The following is an 18392-nucleotide window of genomic DNA, read 5'->3' on the forward strand; positions in this document are numbered from 1 at the left end:
CTTCATGTGATTGGGTCTGAGGACTTGGAGTGATACAGTGTGCTGGGGCTGCTCCTTCCATGGTTTCACCAACTTGATAATCAGGCATCAAATTCCCAAACCCTAAATAGATGTTGAGGATCACTTCATTTAATGTAACAATTATGAATTTTCCCATAAATTGGAAGTATTAATGGCACTTACAAATCAACATCCAGACATTGCACTATTACAAGAAAGACAGTTTACATGCCGAACATTCAAAGCTATTCTCTGTGTATTTCTCCAGCTGCAATTGAAACCGCAGAGGTAGATGTAACAGTGACTGTTCCTGCTGGTACCATGTGCTGGAGTAGACGTAGTAGTTGGCATGCTTCAGCTCTGGTTGTGAGCATGCCTCGGGAACCTCCTGCGCCTGTTCAGCATGTTTCAGGGGAACAGGTCGTTGTGGAAAGTAGCCCTAATTTAGAGGAAGCAGTTAGTAGCGTTGATTTTGGTTTTTATGTGGTCTATTTTTGCAGAACTCCGATGTCAGTATCTCCTTTTTGTCCCCAGCTATTTCAGCATTTTCATTGTTGACCTCACCTGATTATTTACTGACAGTACTAGAGAATGTGGTTGACACTTCCAGCATACAGGACCACCTGTTTATTGGTGTTCTGTCTGCTGTCAAGGTTGCCAGAGCAGGGCCCATTTCTAATCGGGTGTGGAACATTATAACAAGTTTTTACACTGTGGCCTTGGATCTGGGTTCAGCTGCACCGCCTGTGTCTGTTACGACCAGCACCTCGATGGCTGCTTCTACTTGTGTACTGGAAGTTTCACCTGGTGTGGGTTCAGGAGATGGAATTGCAGGCAGGAGGTTGTGACTGATGTACTGTAAACCTGTTTAGGCCTGGGAGTACCCCAGTGGGACCCATAAGGGGCCCTCCTGAAGCACAGTAGAGCGGAGACTACACCTGCAGGGTTACTCGGTAGTCTCACCCTTGCATATGCTTAGCGAGCTTCTCTTCCCCACCACCCCCACTCATGCTATCTTGCAGAACCCTGATATGAATTTGCTTTGCAGCTGAACCAGATCACCAAAGATGACCCGAGCTGTCAGTACCGGTCTGACTTTACCAGACATTACCTGCACGCAGGTAGGGAGGGCAGCACCTTATCTCTACGACACCTAAGAACTTGTGTAACACTTCCTGGTGCTGGACTGGAGCAGTATGAGGGATTATAGAACCCCTGTATTAGGGAGATATATGGTCATGTTTGGTCATTTACATCATCAAGGAGGCCGGAGAGTGTCGTGTCCTGCCCATCCCCATTGATGATGTAGATGACCAAATATGGCCATATAGACTCTAATGATGTAGAGCCCAATATAAAGGCATCAACCTCATCCAGGGGGAGGGAAATACAGCCTGAATCTCTTACTTTCGGATAGGGGGACACAGATCCAGACTGCAGGGGCGGCTGCGGACGTGGCATTGCAGCCCATCTGAAAGGTGAGTATTGGTATTTTCTCCCTGCAGATGGTTCAAAAAGATTAATGCTGCGGGGTCGCATTCAAAAGCATGGACCACCGCAGGGTTAATCCTTCTGGGCAGATTAGTGCCCTGGGGGCTGAAACACCTGCTGCTGCACCAGCACAGTGACAATCCCGTCACAGAGGACAGCAAGTCTGGCTACATCCTGTGTGGTGGGTCGTGAACCATCATAGGACAGGGAGGGGGTAAGATCACATAAGTAACTGAGGGCAAGCCAAGGAGATAATGAACCCCCCATTGTGTGGTGCCAGCTCCTATAGCATATATTAAAACCAGGTAGTAAATAGACATTTTGACTCGTGTCTGTCCCAGGGATTACCCAGGGGTCCCTTATAGGGTCTCTGGGTTGCAAAATCGCACGCTGGATCCTGTTTTTTTTTTCTTTTTTTTAGCACCAAGATATTTTTTCTCAGGACGATATTACTGGAGTATTTCCCTCGTATTACAGTATAAAAAAGAAAGGGGATCATCAGTCCCTTCCTTTGGTTTAATAAAATAGGCACTTAAATGCATGCTTGCTAATGCAAGAAGCCTGACAGATAATATGGGGGAACGTGAATTAATAGATGCAAGGGAGCAGTACGATATCATAGGCATTACTGAAACATGGTGGGATGAAACTCATTACTGGGCAGTTAATTTAGAGGGTTATTCCCTTTTTCGGAAGGATCGAGCAAATACGAGAGAACGTGGAGTATGTTTATATGTTAAACCGGATCTAAAACCTATTATAAGGGAAGATGTTTATGAAGGGAATTATGAAAATGTAGAGACCTTGTGGATAGAAATTAGCAGTTGGCGTAAAGGAAAAAGAAAATGTAGGGATATGCTATGAACCACCAAATATCTGAGATTGAGGAAGCTAAAATACTTTTGCAAATGGAGAAGGCATCAAAACTGGGTCATGTTTGCATAATAGCGGATTTTAATAATCCAGACATAGACTGGGGCAATGAGATTACCATTACATCAAAAGGGAACAGGTTTTTGGGGGTTAATAATAGAAATTAAACTAACACATTTACTAAGCGCTCAACCTATTTGCAAACACTGATACAACTAAATGGTGCAATAAAATAAAGGAATAATAACCTCTATAGTGCACCACCCAATATACAATATAAACCCCCAAAAGACATTTGAATGAAGCAACAGGGTGGCTGCCTAAGGACAAACAACAAGCCTATCCATATGGGCTAATGAAACAAAAATGAGAGAACAGTCCTTGGCGCGATACCAGATAAATGAACCTGGATATTAGAGTCCAATAGACCTCTGAATGGTGTCCGTATGTCACACTGATGTTAATCTTGGATTCTCTTGGAAATGAATCGATATCTAAAAAACAAATGAGACCGGAAAAACCATTGCGCAGTATTCCTGGCTAAGGAGATCACGCAAAAATAGAAGCTAACTACTTGCATGAAAGCGTGGACCTTGAAAGGTACTGTATCTTTATCTTGTGCTTCAGTGTATGGAAGTGGACAGCAATGGGTCTCTGGTTCCTCTGCACTCCTGCCTTCTCCAAAGCTCAATCGATATGGAAGTCACGACACACATATAATGCAAAAAATGATGCAAATAGTGTAATACCGTAACAAATTTAATAAAACAATAAGATCACAAACAATTGCACTCGCATGTTAGTGGATCTTAGAAACAGATGATAAATGTGCCGTCCGCAGGCTTGAATTCCGGGTGCGTGGTGTATGGGCAGAGGGTAGATCGTGGAACTGTCTCCTCTCGGCCACGACTCGGAGCCCAGACCACCTCTGATGACGTCACCAATCCACTGCCGTTCCCCTCTTCAGGAAAAGGGAGACCAAAAAGCGCACCAGCACAAATGGAGAAGGAAGGACCCAAAACAAAAAATGATTAAAAGGGCACTTTAATGTGACAAAAGACCCATCCAACGCGTTTCGAACATCACAGCGTTCTTTTTCAAGGTTTGGCTTATTTTGTTCATTACACCTGCATTTGAGCGCTTCAGCTATTTTCTACGTTCCCCTCTTCAGCCTGCTCCTGCACGTATCACACGCTAGTCCTGGCTCCACCCTACGTGCGTTTCGTGACTCGTGACGTCACTTAGTCAGGGGTATGGAGCTACGATGAAGGTGTGTGCAACTTATAGCACATTGCAAGCAGTCCTGTGGCTCCAATTGAATAATAAAACCCTATGGTGCCTTTTAACTGTAATGATGTGATAAGCAATTCTAGCATGAAAATAGCAGCCTGAATCCAAAACACAAATGTACACTTTACCCAAAGTGTACATAACATATATAATAAACACATTATAACCAATAAAAGAATGATCCTACAATATCTTTAAAACTATAATGACATTAAAAAACAATTCTGGCACGTGAATTACAACCATCATTGATCTATTACACAATTAATAGCATAACACTTATGGTGACTTATGCATAACATGTGCATGACAACCTTTAAAACAAAAATGTAACCCCTACTAACTAGAGAACAGCACCCTATGATACATGAGTGCATAATAGCGGAAAAAGAATTGAGAATCCGGAGGAGGAATTCTAAGGATATAAATCTTAGAACAATACAGTATGAATATAGAGACCTAGCTATCCTTCAAAAATGAAGCCAGATCAAAGTCGATGTTAAGACCTCTTGGGGTTAATGTTTTAAGGGTATAAGTCCAATAGCTTTCACGCCTAGATATTAGATTAATCTTGTCACCCCCTCTCCAGTTTTGTTTGGGGCAATCAATACCCTTACAAATTAACCCCTCTGGAGTTTGATTGTGTTTAACCTTGAAATGATTGGAGACACTATGTGTCTCCAAACCTCTCTTAATATTGTAAATATGCTCTGCAAAGCGTCGCTTCAACGGTCTACCCTTTCGCCCAACTGGTAGACTGTGAAGGCACTCTTGCAGGTTATGAAAGACATGATAGGAAATGTAGCCCCTGTGATATTAGATTTAAAATCTCTACACTTGGAACTAAACTTGCAACCAATGCATTTGTTGCATGTAAAGAAACCATTAAGTTCTTATAGCCAAGTGGTATTAAGCTCTTTACCTGCATTTAGCGGACAACTAGGAACTAACTGAAGTTTAAGATTGTCCGCCTTCTTGAAAACTATTTGTGGACACTTAGGGAGTATCATACTTAGCATTTTATCACCTTGTAGAATCCTCCAATGTTTCTTAATAATTTTTGTTATTTTGGGTGCCATATCATTGTACTTGGTGATAAATGGTATAAATTCAGAACCTATCGATGATGCCCTATTGCTCTTTTTATCACTATTCATAGATACAAGATCATCTCTTTTTAGATTACTCACTGTTTCTAATACTCTAGCAACTTTTGTGTAACTATAATCTCTATCGACAAATTTATTCTTTAGATCCTCAGCTTGTTTATTAAACACCGCAACCTGAGAGCAGTTACGTTTTGTTCTTAAAAATTGGCCCTTAGGTATGTTGTTAATCCATCTTGTATTGTGATGGCTGGACGCTAGTAGGTATGTATTTGCATCAACCTTTTTATAGAAGGTTTTAGTTTCAATTACTCCCTTCTCTATAAACAAGGTGAGGTCCAAGAAGTTGATAGAGGATGAACTTGTATTGAATGTGAATTTGAGATTCAAGTTATTGGTGTTAAGATATTTTTAGGAATTTGCCTAAATCCTCCTCCGTTCCCCTCCAGATACACAGCACGTCATCAATATAACGTTTCCATAGCACCAGGTCCACCCCATGGGGGTTGTGGGATAGGATACTATCATCTTCCCACATGCCCATGAAGATAGCGTAACTCGGGCGAATCTGGTTCCCATGGCCGTGCCGCATATCTGGAGGAAATAGCCATTATCGTGGCTGAAAAAATTATGAGTGAGGATATATCTTATTCCTTCCAATATAAACTGTTTGAAGACTGATCCTAGGGTCTCATCTTTATCTAATACCCTCTTTATTGCTCCGATGCCTAACTCATGGTCTATAATGGTATACAATGAGGTCACGTCACACATGACCCATATGTAATAATCTTCCCATTTTAGATCTTTGATGGTATTCAAAACATGAGTTGTATCACGGAGATAAGAGGGTATTTGAGCTACATATTTTTGCAGAGTGAAGTCTATAAATTGTGAAAGGTTGGATGACAATGATTTAATCCCTGATATAATGGGGTGACCGGGTGGATTCCAGAGATCCTTATGTATCTTTGGAATAAAGTAGAATATTGGAATCCTTGGCTGTTGAACATCCAAGAATTCCAATTCTGCCTTGGAAATGACTCCATCAGCAAAACCTTTATGTAGATATTCGTTTAATATCTTTTTAAAACCAACAGATGGATTTTGTTCTAATTTCCTATATGCATTTGTGTCGCCAAGAATCCTCATGGACTCACTCCTATAATAGGATGAATCCATGATTACAATTCCACCTCCCTTGTCCTTGTAATAAAATCTGCGGACGGCACCTTTCTGCAATCTTTTCTACAGAAGACAGCAAACAGTGAGCTACTCTGACCACACTATGATCCCATGCTTGTTAGCCTGCACATTTTAACCCCCCAACTCTTTACAACTTATTTCACTGCAGCCTCTTCCAAAACTGACTGCACACAACAACCTCCAACAACTACCTCCAACACTCACTCAGCCCACTGCAAACCCAGAATAGACCCTACAGTAGCATTGCAATGCAGTAAAACACTTCACAAGGAAAAGGCACACCCCTGCTGCTTAGTCTATATATATATATATACACACGCACACCTACCTCACAACAGCTCCATTCAGCATTACCTACCTCTGGCAAAATGAACCTGGTATGTACCTCAGCTTTATTCTTTCTCGGGGCCTCAAGGAAACATTACTCTATCCATTACAATCCCCTCCATCCTGGCCCACACCCAACATCACCATACACCCTGGACTACTCAAAAGCCTTTCACTATCTACTGAATGTTGGAGAACTCTAAAAACCAGCACACCAACCACCGCTCACTCTAATGGTAAACATCACAAATTTGCAAACAACTACTCAAATTTCTACTCATACTATTACTCTCTTTAGCAGCGGATATTGAACCTAACCCAGGCCCTCCCATAAATAAAGTCCAAAACCTCTGAATAACGTCCATATGTCACACTGATGTAAATCTTGGACTCTCTTGGAAGTGAATCAATATCTGAAAACAAATGAGACAGGAAAAACCATTGCGCAGTGTCCCTGGTTCTGGAGATCACACAAAAAAAGAAGCTAACTACTTACATAAAAGCAGAAAGCATAGACCTTGAAAGGTATCTTTGTCTTGTGCTTCAATATGTGGGACTGGACAGCAGTGGGTCTCTGGTTCCTCTGCACTCCTGTCTTCTCCAAAGCTCAATCGATATGGAAGTCACGACATACATAAAATGCAAAGGTAATGCAAATAGTGTAATACCGTAACACATTTAATAAAACAGTAAGATCACAAACAATTGCACTCACATGCTAATGGATCTTAAAAAACAGATGACAGACGTGCCGTCCGCAGGCTTGAATACCGGGTACGTGGTGTATGGGTAGAGGCTAGATTATGTAACTGTCTCCTCTCGGCCGTGAATCGGAGCACCAGACCACCTCTGATGATGTCACCAAACCACCGCCGTTCCCCTCCTCAGCCTGCTCCTGCACGTATCTCACGCTAGTCCTAACTCCACCCTACGCGCGTTTCGTGACTCGTGACGTCACTTCGTCAGGGGTATGGAGCTCTGATGGATGTGTGTGCTACTTATAGCACATTGTAAGCAGTCCTGTGGCTCCAATTGGATAATTGAACCCTATGGTGCCTTTTAACTGTAAGGATGTGATAAGCAATTCTAGCATGAAAATAGCAGCCTGAATACAAAGCACAAATGTACACTTAACCCAAAGTGTACATAAAATATAAAAAATACACATTATAACTAATAACAAAATGATCATACAATATCTTTAAAAACCATACTGACATTAAAAACAATTTTGGCATGTGAATTACAACCATAATTGATCTATTACACAATTATTAGCATAACACTTATGTTGACTTTGCATAACAAGTGCATGCATGAACAACCTTTAAAAGATTATAATATAATATAAACCTAATTGCAGCCTATATTAGCTAGAGGACAGCACCCAGTGGTGCATACATGCATAATGGCGGAAAAAGAATCGAGGATCTAGAGGAGGAAATCTACAGATATATATCTCTTAGAATAATGCATTTAAAAAAAATATATATATATATATATAGAGACCTAACTATCCTTCAAAAATGAGGCTAGATCAAAGTCAATGTTAAGACCTCCTGGGGTTAATGTTTTAAGGGTATAGATCCAATGGCTTTCACGCCTGGATATTAGATTGATCCTATCTCCCCCTCTCCAATTTTGTTTGGGGCAGTCGATACCCTTACGTATTAACCCCTGTGGGTTTTGATAGTGTCTCCAATCATTTCAAGGTTAAACACAATGTGTATCCAAACCTCTCTTGATATTATAGATATGTTCTGCAAAACGTCGCTTCAATGGCCTACCTGTTCGTCCTACATACTGTAGCCCGCAAGGGCATTCCAACAGGTAGACCGTGAAGGCACTCCTGCAGTTTATAAAAGACTTAATTGGGAATGTAGCCCCTGTGATATTAGTTTTGAAATCTCTTCACTTGGAACTAAACTTGCAACCGATGCATTTGTTGCATGTAAAGAAACCATTCAGTTATTTTAACCAAGTGGTATTGAGCTTCTTTTAACCTCCAGTTTAAGTTCTTTCAAAACTAAGGCTGTCTCACATTTTAATCTGGTCTGTAACTGTTTCATAAGCCTATAATACTGTATATATTTTCTTTAACTGTGCATGCAATGTCTTGTACATAATGTATACCCTGTTCATTTATATAACTGTATTTGTAACCATGTACTATTTGTCTTAACTCTATGCCCAGGACATACTTGAAAATGAGAGGTAACTCTTAATGTATTACTTCCTGGTAAAACATTTTTATAAATAAATAAATAACATGGTCTCATTTGAAATAAATGATCAAAAAACAGATTACTTGGGTTCAACAAAGACCTTAAACTTTAGAAAGGCAGATTTTAATAAACTGAGGACTAATCTACAAGTAATACATTGGGATGATGCTCTTTCAGGGAAAAATGTAGAAGATAAATGGGCAGTCTTTAAAACATTGTTAGAAAAGCACACTCATCAGTGTATACCCTTGGGTAATACATATAAAAGAAATAAGTCAAAACCAATGTGGCTAAATAAACAGGTAGGGGAGGAAATGGACAAGAAGAGGAAGGCGTTTAGATTCTTGAAGTCAGAAGGGACGGAGACATCGTATCAGAATTATAAGGAAAGTAACAAAAATTGCAAAAGGGCAATTAAATTATCAAAAATGAATATTGAAAAAAGGATTGCAATAGAAAGTTAGAAAAACCCTAAAAAGTTATTTAAGTACCTTAATAACAAAAAAATCAGGAAAGAAAATAAAGGACCCTTTCAGTGTGAGATGGACACAAGGAGAGAGAAGAAACCCCAATGTGAGAGCACTCAAAATCAATTTAATCACAGGATACTCTAAAAAGACACACCAAGGCGAACCTGGTGAATGGGAGTGGGAGGTGTGTAGGACTAAAATGAGTGAATATAAAACACTTTAATAGAGAGACATCCTCTCAAAGTAAAATAAAAGGCTCCACAATAGAATAAGTGGGCTTAGCCGTATGGTCGTGCCAAAATAAGCGAATTTAAAATGAAGGCAGTAGGACAATTGTAGGTGTAGTGGCTAACGTATATTGCCTACCCTACTTTAGCTATCCAAGGGTCCTAAATGGTCAGATAGACCGACAGTCAGAATAGAGAGCTGTTCTAAATAAGGTGGACCCTAACGATAGTCAGTCCAGGTCAATACCATATGAATCTGAGTGAAAAAAGGCAGTCTGAATATTCAGCTGCCCCTAGTGGGCCTCAGTAAGCACTGCTAGATTGTGAGTGTATGGGCTCGTAGGTCAGGGGTATAGATTTGCTTCATTGAGTAATGAGTATTGGATAATGTACACTGTCAAAAGTGTGGGTCTGGTTGCCGGGATAACCCAACAGAATAGGTCCCCCAGTGTCCTTTAGGACCTACCTAGACACCAGTTAAATACTAAGTACAGTGGGGCGAGATGGTGATCACTCCGTTATGTATTGAAATAAACCACCTTTAGAAGCGTGCACCACCTCTAAAGGACACCCCCGATCTAGTTGGTAAGTAGATAGGTGTGGTGAATGCTGTTTACTGATAGGCTCAGTGGGTGCTGACTAAAGACTATTTAATATAGATAGTCAGCTGGCCCTGCAGCAGCCCCACACACCATGATACTATAGCTATGAGGTAAGTATACACTGAGCTAGAGAGACTCCTCCCCGTGTCCCATCAGAAGGGAAGGCTAAATCAGTGTCTCATAGCATTGAGTGTCCGTGGAGGTGCTTGTACAGTGGGTCTATTGGGGTTAAACTTAAATTTTATTATGACCCATATCCACTGTCATGAGGACTGGAGACACAGTGCTGTATGAAGCCAATGTTCATGGCCCCCCCACAAATACACAGCTCCAGGTGGGGGGGCCAATGTTAAATGGTCTGGGGAACGGGCTAACCCTGATATGGTTAATCCGAAATCACAAATGACCATAGATAGATAGTGCTCAGTTGAAGAAGCATATGCGAACATACAATCCAATAGTTTGTGGTCTGGATTAAGCGCTGCCCCAGATATGGTCCGTACAGAATCACGTCTGACCAATATTACATATGGTGCTAATATTGCAAAGCTGTGCCTATGAGAACTCTCAGATTCAACAGGAGTGAATAGGCTATATTGCCATAAACATAATAATGTCCTTCTGCCAAGCAAACAGATAGTGCTGGTGCATGCTTACAGGAGCATTACACCACTTACAATGTATATGGTCCCGTGTAGATTCGGGAACCAGTATATCTGTTGCTTAGTAAAAACAGGAGTGAAGGCTCTCACATAAGCATAATGAGAGCGTTCCTCTGTGCGGAGGGAGGCTACTGTGTTCCGATCATGAACACTAGCCCCGCCTCTCTGACGTCATTACGTTGCATGCCAACGTACGTTTCGCTGGGCGGGCTTTGTCAAGGCGGACACCTACCAGCCCCTATCATTTTTTCAGCAGTCGCGAGAGTTCCTTTCCCGTTCCCCGTCCCCCTCTTCCCCTAGCTTGATCAGTGTGAGATGGGCAGGCAGAGTATTGGCAAAAAGCAGAGGTATTAAACAAATGATTTGCCTCCGTGTTTACCAGGGAAGAAGCCATTTCAATAGTAGTGCTGCAGGAGGAAGCTGCAACCTCCATATTAACGAACAATACTGTAGGTTAACCGAGGAAAAAGTTCAGAGGTGGCTTGATACAATTAAAGTAAATAAGGCACCTGGCCCCGATGGCATACATCCAAGAGTTCTCAAGGAGTTAAGTTCAGTAATAACCAAACCATTGCATTTAATATTCAAAGATTCAATTTCCTCAGGCTCAGTATTGGTGTAAAGCAGATGTGGTGCCTATATATAAAAAGGGAGCAAGGTCACATTCAGGCAATTACAGACCTGTAAGCCTGACTTCAATAGTGGGGAAACTACTTGAAGGTTTAATATGGGATAATATTCAGGAATACCTAATGGAAAACAAAATTAATCGTAATAGTCAGCATGGATTTATGAAGGATAGATCTTGCCAAACTAACCTTATTAGTTTCTTTGAAGAGGTAAGTAGTAATTTAGACCAGGGTAATGCAGTTGATGTGGTCTACTTAGATTTTGCACAGGCTTTTGATACGGTTCCACACAAGGTTAGTGTACAAAATAAAGCAAATTGAACTCAGTAAAAATATATGCACCAGGTTTGAAAACTGGTTAAAGGACAGACAACAGAGGGTTGTCATAAATGGAACTTTTCAGGTTGGGCTAAAGTCGTGAGTGGAGTACCTCAGGGATCGGTACTGGGACCCCTGCTTTTTAACTTGTTTATTAATGACCTTGAGGTTGGCATCGAGAGCAAAGTCTCCATCTTTGCTGATGACACTAAATTGTGTAAGGTAATAGAATCAGAGCAGGATGTAATTTATCTGCAGAAGGACTTGGAGTGACGGTGAGGGGGTACCCAAGCCAATAATAAAGGTATTATGCCCGGCTGGGTGACCCCGAGCCATATTGGGGAGTTTTGATTGTCAGCTCTGCAACCCAGTTATGGCATGTAAACTGCATTATAATAAAGATGTATGTGTGGTTTACTGTTCCAGGAGTGCCAACTAGCAGAGATTCGCAGGGTGTGAGTTTCAGGGATGATTTTACGATAAAATGTTGTCAGGGTGTGTTTGGGTAGAATGGAGCAAGAGTTGTGGGTTACCCCGAAACATGTACTCAGGAATACCACCAGATTCCTGGGGACATGAGAACACAGACCACTGGACAAAATCCTCCCTAGAAATCAGTTTTCTGCTCACCGCCAGATCTACCTGGTTGCAGTTGGCGCCGCTGACAAAGGATCGTTTCAAGCCCTTTCGTGAGCAACTCCCGCTCCTGGGAAATTGCTCCTAAAGACTTTTTATTTTTCAAGATTTCGTTTTGGAAACAATTTATTTTTCTCCGTCCCAGTAAGTGTATTTTGAGTGTAATTGTGAAACATATGTCTTTTCGTGGAATAAATTACAATTTATTTTACCTCCTTGCTTTGCTCAATCATATGATCCCGTTATAAAAAGTGTTAAAAGTTTTGGTCTCCCGTGCCAGGCTTTTTTCTGGTGGCAGTGGTGGGATCTGATTGAGCCTATGATATAGCTTCCTGCGGGATCCTATAGCAAAGAGGGAGACTCGAAGATTGCGAGCTTCCAAAGCAAGAGGTAGTGTACCCACGTTTCACAAGAGAACGAAAAATATGGTTTCCCTTTGTCACCTAACTTTGTGCCTGCGGGTGAACATGGATAAGCGATCGGGACGGTTCCGGTCCTGGGACCGTGCTTGGGTCGCTACCCGGTGTGAAAGTTATGGACTACCGACGGCTGGTCGGTCAAAGTTGCAACTGGAGGAGGACTTGGAATACCATGAAGCCAGTATTGCTTTACCTGAGGCAAACGTGCCCATACCTGCAGCAGCATTGATCACACTTCAGCCCCATAGGGAGATGGACATGGGGAAGGAGAGGGCGATCACCGGGATAATGGTGAGAGACTGGTTCTTGGGACTGCGGAAGAGGTAGTCCCCGTGTCTGCTGGACCCATCACCCCTGCAATCATCACACTCCTTGCCACATGCGGAGAGGGGTCTACAGCAGATGAGAGGATTCGTATGCTGGCAGTAATACATGGACAAGTGTCTCCTCCCTCCCACCTGATCAACGGGGAACAAGGCATCCCCGAGTGGATCGCCACAGTTTCAACAAGTTTGTGGATGGCACCGACAAGATCGACGGTTTTCTGAGTGACTCTGAGACTCAATGTCAAAGATACCGGGTGCCACTACGGGATTGGGTGTTGCGATTGCACCCCTTGTGTCCGGAGTGGCTCAAGAGATTCTGCAGGCTATTCCACCAGTCAATCGGGATGATTACAAGCATGTAAAAGCAATGCGGCTGATGCAGTATTCCCTCACCCCAGAAGCATACCGGGGCATGTTCAGGACAGGGGAACGTTACCCCATGGAGTCCTATGTCCGGAATGGGTCCCGCATGGAATTGCAGGGGACTCAGTGGGTGGAGGGTTGTGGTGCCACTAAGTACCACACGTTACTGGACTTGATCTTTCAAGAACAATTATCGCAGCAGTGTCCCTCGGACGTGAGGGCATGGGTCTTTGACCGTATAGATGCAAGGATGGCTGTTCAGTTCGTGACCAGTCGCTCTTTCATGGATGAGAAAAAGGCTTCCAAGGGACCAGCCATGCTGGTCAAGGTGGCCAAACAAATCCCTCAGTGTATATACAAGCCTGCAGCAGGAGGCAGCATCCCCAAGGCTGCAGAGTTTAAACACGAGAGGATGTGCTACTTGTGCAATAAAGTGGGCCACATCAGACCAGACTGTCCGGACCGTGCAAAGTCCGATGGACACCATCATGGGCAAGTTCTCCAGCTGCGAGGCCGGTCGCCCATGTGGGACTGGCACACACAGAGGAGTCAAGTACAGCCACGGAATCAACCCACAGAGGGACCTCCATGGAGAGATCCGCACTTGCCCCCCAGGAACCCGCAGTGGAGATAGAGGGAAAACGTGTTGCACCAGTCGGGATGCAGTCCAAAGATGTCCGGCAGAAGCATCTGTAGAGAGTGACCATCGGAGATCGCCAAGTGGACGGCTTGCGCGATGCCCGATGTCTGGTGCCACTGATACCCGGGTCCGACATGATGTGGTTCGCTAGAGGATTTGCTCCCGGGAACCAGGATGCAAGTGACCATGCCAGACAGAGGATCACGGTCACTCCAGGTTGCCCGGGTCTTATTGGATTGGGGTGCCAGACGTGGCATGAGGGAGGTGGGGGTATTGCCCAGGTTAGATGCCGAGGTCCGGCTTGGACATGACCTGTGGCATGTAACCTATGTGTTCACAGCCAAGCTGCCTCCTGTTGCAGCGATTACCAAGAGTCAGTCAGCCAAGATCGCAGAGGAATCATCCCGTCCCCCTGCATTTGGGACCAACTGTTCCAGGGGTCTCTGCGGAGACCAGACAGGTAAACCAGACTGAGTCGCGACCAGGTGTTGAATTACCTTTCCCTTTACATGTTCCCGTTCCCCCTGACTTAGAGTGAATTGTTAGTGTCTCTGGGCTATGTGTGGGATGAAGCACCAGCACACGACCCCTTATCACCCCCAAATGAACAGACTATGTGAGAGGTTTAATGGTACCCTGAAGCAAATGCTGCGAACATTTATAGAGGCAGAGGGAAAAGACTGGGAGATTCATCTGCAGCACTTGTGTTTGCATACCGAGAGGTACCGCAAGAATCTACCGGCTTTTCACCCTTCGAGCTGCTATATGGTCACAGGGTACGGGACCTCTCGACATTCCGTGAGGGATCGGAAAGGGAGAGTACCAATACTGATGCTTCTGTGCTTCAGTACGTGGAAAATCTCAGAGCCCGGTAAGAGATGCTCATGGGGTTGGCACAGGACAACCTTAGGGATGCTCAGATCAAGCAGAAGACTTGGTATGATCAGAATGCCCATAGTAGATCATGCATCCCAGGTCAGCAAGTCTTGTTCTGAAGCCCACTTGGGAGAACAAATTAATGGCTGCCTGGTCGGGACCGTACACGGTTCTCCGAAAGATGAATGAGTGCAACTATGTTGTACAGTTAGATGGTGAGACAGGTAGAACTAGGACCTATCATATCAATATGCTCAAGGAGTATTTTGCACCGAGTGTGGCATCAGTGCTGGCTATCTGTAGCCCACCGTTGGGGGACTGCAACGCGTAGCTCACCACAGATGAGGCACGACCGCAGGACTGAGGTAGGGATTGGTATAGAACCCCGATCACAAACCGTGAGGGCGCGTCTAGAGTGTGGGATAGTCATGCGTAGCAGGGTCAGGATTACGGAAGACAGCATAGTCAATGGTTCTTGCCAGATTCAGGAGTGGAGAATAGCGGATCGTTGGGGTACGTAGCCAGAGTCAGGATTGGAGAATGAGGGATCATCTTAAGCCAAAGCCAGGGTCAAACACGGTAGAGATCAGCATAGTCGGTATCCAAAGCCAGAGGTCAGTGCAGGAGAATATCACAAAGGTCCAGGTACAAGCAGGGTCAGGCAGCAGGGAAAGAAACAGCTCAGCAGAGTTCTGGATTGCAGCGAGTTACAGCGTACAACCAAGGTTATGCTCGGCAAAGACTGAGTGTGCAGACAGGGCATAAAGGGCCCTCCCACCAATGGGAGGCAACAAGGAACCGGAGGTGCCCTTTTTGATAGACTGCTGGTATCCGTGTAACAGACTAGGAGTTAAGGCGGACCCGCTGGAATGTGTGCACGTGCCGCGCATACCCGTGTAATCCTGGCGACCCGGGGACCGCAAGAGACCGGGAACAGTGCACATCGCGCATGCATCGCATGTAGATCCCGCCGCGAGGAGCGCGCACTCTGGACATGGGGCTTGCAGAGACAGAGGGAGACCACGCACGCGAAGAGGTAAAGGTTAAGGGGACAGAACCGCCAGAATGGCGAATCCTCACAGTACCCCCCTCCCCCCTAAGATCGACCTCCGGGCGACTCCATGAAGGCTTCTCTGGATGCTACAAATGGAATCTCCTGACCATCCTTGCCGCATGAACCTGATGGCTAGGCACCCAAGACCTCTCCTCTGGGCCGAATCCTTTCCAATGTATCAGGCAATATAATGGGCCTAGAAAACTTGGAATACAGAATCGATTGGAATTCATATTCAGGTTGCCCTTGTACCATGACGGAAGTGGTAGGAGATAGGTACCGAGTGTGTATTCTGGATCACTGGTTTGAGTATTGAAACATGAAAGACTGACAGGATTTTCATGAGTGGGGGCAGGATCAAGTGATAAGCGACTGGGTTAATCCTTTTAGATATGGAGAAGGGAGAGGAGGGGGGGGTTGTTAAGAGTGGTGAGAGATGAAGACAAGGGATGACTTATATTAAATCAAACTTGTTGACTGGAGACACACTCACATTCAATCTCTAAAAACTTGATTTGATGTCTCCTCCTCTTTTTGTAATTATATAGACTGTAGGCGAGGAAGTACTCTCTGGTATATCAAGATTTCTGGTATCTTGAACAGATGTCTTCTCCTCTATGTATAGTTGAATGGATTGAGGCCGAGGAGATGCCTCCTGATATCTTCCTTAGTAAAAGAATAAAAGGGAAAAAATAGTGCAATACAGTTTATTAACGAGTGAAAAATAGAGATTTAAAACTTACAAGCGACCGATAAATTCGAGCATAGGAAGGAGGTGCCGCCAGACTCCACAGCTTGTCCCTTTCTGGGTTGTGGTGTCCCGTCTCGGCTGATTCCCTCTTGGCAGGTGTTTCTTGTCTGTGTTAGGTTGTAGGTGGCTGCAGTGCGGATGTCCAGAGCCCGTGCACAAGCTATGTCCTCCTCCTCCGGCCGCCTATCTCCCCTGTACAGACAGTTCTCGGCTTCCCTGCTCCGCTGCGCATGCGCAGACGGCGAGACGCTGGGCCAGGGAAATCAAACTCCTCGCTATGGTGGCTTGTAAAGACCAAAAAACGTCAGACGCGTTTCGCCAATGCTTCCTCAGTTTGTCCCTCTCCAGTGAGGGGTCCGGCACCTTCAGTGCCTTTACGCATAACCAGGATGGGGGATCCGGTCCCAGGCTAACTTACAATTGTCACGGGGTCCAGGTACTTACACATTTAAAACCGGGATCATATCACTGAGCAAAGCCAATAAGTCAAATAAATTGTAATTTATTCCGTGGAAATAGGAAAACACACATTGAATTACAACAGGCAGAAGAAAAATACACTTACTGGGGGTTTTGGGGTTGAAACACTGACTTTCCTGATTGAAATAAAGTCTGTAAATTGTCCGTTGGTTGACGGGGACTTAGCCCAAAAGTTCTGGAGCTCAAATCGGCCCGAGCCCCCAGCAGCTCCGCACTTTCCACTCCAAATGGTACTGAAAATCTGACTTAGGAAATGTTCTGCTTAAAGTCCTGTACCTGTTTCCTTGCTGTCTGCGCAAGGCTTCTATGTGCTTGGAGTCACTTAGATCTCCTAGGACTTAGGATCTTGAGAACTTGGAAATCTTGGCACAAACATTGAATCCCATTGAATCACTGGGGAAAAGCTGCTCCCTGGGCTGGCTGCTCACTGGGGAAAACCTGCTCCCTGGGCTGGCTGCTCACTGGGGAAAACCTGCTCCCTGGGCTGGCTGCTCACTGGGGAAAACCTGCTCCCTGGGCTGGCTGCTCACTGGGGAAAACCTGCTCTCTGGGCTGTCTGCTCACTGGGGAAAACCTGCTCTCTGGGCTGTCTGCTCACTGGGGAAAACCTGCTCCCTGGGCTGGCTGCTCACTGGGGAAAACCTTCTCCCTGGGCTGGCTGCTCACTGGGGGAAACCTGCTCTCTGGGCTGGCTGCTCACTGGGGAAAACCTGCTCTCTGGGCTGGCTGCTCACTGGGGAAAACCTGCTCCCTGGGCTGGCTGCTCACTGGGGAAAACCTGCTCCCTGGGCTGGCTGCTCCCTGGGCTGGCTGCTCACTTTTTTACATCCTTTTCAGTTATCCCTGCAGTATTACAGCCAATCCGCAGCGTGGGAACTTCATCTCTAGCCACTCACACACTTTGCCAGGTTTGTGAAACCTGGCACCTCTAGCTTCAGCGTAGCTCTGGGCATGTGCGACAAAACCGCCATCTTGCTTAGTTGTCATGCAAAGCGCCTGCAGGGCTGGTGTCTCTCTGTCTAGGGTGGTGACAGTTTGCCAGGATGGCCTGTATTTCATCGCAGGACACTGGCACTTCCCACAATCATCTTATTGAAATGTGAAATTTCTTAGTGAAATGGCGTTCACACTCCTGGCAGCTAGTGTCACTTTGATCTATGGACCTAGGGTTAGACTCACCGGCACCAAAGCCCAGGTGGCTAGGAGCCCCTCCCACTGTCTTGCATGACAAAGACCCTGTCTGATTTAATGTATAAAGTTTAAACATATTTTAAAACACTGCTGCTTAATAAAATATACTTTCCTATATTCTGCTGCTAAAATGTGTTACAGTTCTTTGGCCAAAGGGTTAAACTAAATGACCCTTTTTCAAGAGAATATATAAGTATTTTACTGTGTGTTTCTGTCCTGTTGGATGTAGC

The 18392-nt window shown here is 44.6% G+C and overlaps 1 protein-coding gene across 1 annotated transcript in view; it reads right to left on the reverse strand.

Annotated features, from left to right (window-relative positions):
• Positions 1–18392, reverse strand: part of LOC142469876 (uncharacterized) — a 511728-nt gene that overhangs the window by 449929 nt on the left and 43407 nt on the right. The gene's annotated exons all lie outside the window — the stretch shown is intronic.

This window comes from Ascaphus truei, chromosome 1, assembly GCF_040206685.1.
Source record: "Ascaphus truei isolate aAscTru1 chromosome 1, aAscTru1.hap1, whole genome shotgun sequence".
Classification (NCBI taxonomy): domain Eukaryota; kingdom Metazoa; phylum Chordata; class Amphibia; order Anura; family Ascaphidae; genus Ascaphus; species Ascaphus truei.